This window comes from Papaver somniferum, unplaced genomic scaffold (assembly GCF_003573695.1).
Source record: "Papaver somniferum cultivar HN1 unplaced genomic scaffold, ASM357369v1 unplaced-scaffold_57, whole genome shotgun sequence".
In the NCBI taxonomy this organism is placed as follows: Eukaryota; Viridiplantae; Streptophyta; class Magnoliopsida; order Ranunculales; family Papaveraceae; genus Papaver; species Papaver somniferum.
The window spans coordinates 752,493-755,616 of NW_020648415.1; positions in this window are offsets into that span (position 1 = coordinate 752,493).

Here is a 3,124-nt window from a genome sequence, read left to right on the forward strand (position 1 = left end):
TATTTCCCTTTTTCTTCGTATCTACAAGTCTTACCAACCCTGTTTTGATGAACCAGGGTAGTACCATATCATTCACATGAAGAAATACACAACAATCTCAGTCAAGTCCATCTTCAGAAGTTCTCGCAAAAACCAAACAAATTTCCCGCCTTTTTTTCTTTTCGTATGAAATGTAGGAGGTGGAGTGCCCTGATCCAAAACCGAGGTGCCTTTAACACATAGGTTCCTAAGGTGTAAACAACAGGTGGATGCCCCTTATCCAAATGAGGGGTTCCTTTAGTAATTTTCTCCCACGGGCGCAAAAACCACTTTTCGAGCCAATTTCGACGCAAAAGCTTATTTCTCCTACAAAAACATAAAAAGTCAAAATAAGTACAAAATCGAGCACTAACAATATATACAATTGAGATTATATAAGACATAAAAATGTTCCTATCAGGTCCCTGCCAACCTAAGAATAATTCCTTTCCACAAAAGCTAATGGGAAAAAAGAATCCATCAAACCAACGTTTCAATGAAGCTTGGTTCTTAAAACATGGAAGTTGGTTAGAGTATAAGATTTCCAAAGATGTTTTGTTTTGCTTGCCTTGTTATCTTTGTAGAAGTTATGTTAAGGGTAAAGGAGTTTGTGATTCTTTTGTAAATGCAAGTTTTTCACATTGGAGTCAACCCGATAAGTTAGAAAAACATGTTGGAAATGAGAATAACGTTCACAATGGAGCTTGTAGTAAGAATCGAGACTTAATGCGGGAATCACAACATGTTCGAAATATCTTTAAGCGTCAAACGACACAAGAAAGCAAGCGGTAAAAGATTCGTTTGGATGCGTCAATTGATGTTATAAGATTTTTATTATATCAAGGATTCCTTTTCATGGCCATGATGAATCTGATGATTCAGGTGATCAATGTAACTTTCTTGAACTCCTTAAATACACAGTTGAACATAATGACATTATTAAGAGTGAAGTTATGAAAAATGCTCCCGGTAACATCAAGTCAACATCACCGGACATCGAAAAACAGATAGTGATGTGCAGCTGCAATGGAAACTATGGATGTAACTCGTGACGATATTGGTGATTCTATTTTTTCTATTATGGTTGACGAGTCTCACGATGTATCTATTAGAGAGAAAATGTAAGTTTGTATATGTTATGTCAATAAAAAAGGATGCATTATTGAAAGGCTCATTGGCATCATTCATGTCCGTGAAACGACGACAATTTCATTGAAGAATTCATTTGATGCTTTGTTGGCTAAGTAAGATTTAAATATAATGAGATTGAGAGGGAAGTGTTATGATGGTGCTACTAATATGCAAGGGGAGTACAATGGAGTTAATGAACTCATATTAAGAGAAAACCCATCAGCGTATGTTATCCATTGTTTCTCGCATCAGCTTCAATTGGCATTAATGAATTGCTCAAAAGTATGGTGAGGTTGCATTGTTCTTTACTATAGTTAGTGAAGTAGTTACTATTGTTTCTGCCTCTCGCAAATACAAAGATGTTCTTCGATAAAAACAATTGGCTAGAGTGGTTAAACTTGTTGAAAAAGGTGAACGTTTAAGTGGCTTGGGATTGAATCAAGAATCTTGCCTCCAACGACCTTCAGACACGCGTTGGGGGTACACATTACAACACACTGCTGAGTTTAATTTTGATGTTTCCATCTGTTTTAGACATGTTGGAGATTGTAAGTCGATAAGTTGCTAGTGAAGTGAGGGGAAAAGAATACGATTTTCTGATCTTGATGCCGACATTTGATTTTGTATTTACTTTGTTTCTGGTAAACACTTTGTTAGAAATCACTAACGAGTTGTCGCAGGCATTGCAACGGAAAAACCAAGACATTGTGAATGTCATGAATTTGGTCAAGATATATAAAGACCAACTACAGGCCGTGCGAGATGGTGGATGAGACAGTATTATGAATGATATTTCTGCTTTTTGTGTTAAAACTAATATTGCAGTTCCTGAAATGATGACTCCGTACGTATGTACTACTTGGGAGAGGTAGACGTAATTTACAAGAAGAGACAAATCTGCACCATTTTCAAGTGGTAACAATGTCATTGATATGCAAATTGCAGCGCGTAATGACCATTTTGATGAAGTGAACACGGAGTTGCTTATTTGCATGTCGCATTTGAATCCAAGCGATAATTTTTCAGCTTTTGACAAATGTGCGTTAATTCATCTTTCCAAACTATATCCATCTGATTTTTCTGAAATGGATATCATGATTCTAGAACAACAACTAGATTGGTGATGTGCTTTTTTAGTAACGATTTTTTTGAGTTGGTTGGAATTAGTGGGCTTTCCAAGAAAATGTTTGAGACGAAAAGAGATATAGTGTATCATCTTTCTTACTTGTTGATTATATTGTCTTTGATATTTCTGGTTGCTCCATCTACCGTTGAATGAGTATTATCCGCTACGAATATAATGAATAATCGTCTACGAAATCATATTAGTGATGAGTATTTGAATAACTGTATAGTAACATATATTGAACGAGAAATTTTTCGCAGCATCAATAACAACAAGATTAGGACACGATTTCAAGGTATGGCAAAACGTCGTGGGTATTGTTGAATACAGTAAGAGTTGTATTTTTTGGTAAAGCATATAAAACGTTCTTTTGGGGAACAATACTGCATAGAACGTAGTTTTTTGGGACTTTTGTGAATATTGAAAACACTTCTACATGATGCATAAAAACATAAATTAGAGAAACAGATCTGAAGATTTAGAATTAACTATCTAACATGTGTCGTGTGATATGTATTTTGTTGTTACTGAAACTTAAGTGATATGATATTATATTACAATGAAAAATATTTTTGTGAGATCCTTATGTTCTATTTTTTGTTGCTTCAAGTAGTTGTTGGCGAATTTGATTATGACACAACACTTATGAAACTAAATTCTTTTATTACTGAAGTTTTATATATATAGAAACTTAGATTGTATCGTGTATACGAAAAGTCATATTTTTTGTGACTAACAGGTTGATTTGCTGGAGATTATTAGTATGCTACGACGCTGGAGATGATGATCGTAAAATAACATGCATAAAAGGTACCCAGTTTTTAATGTGCAATGATTTTTTTTCTAACC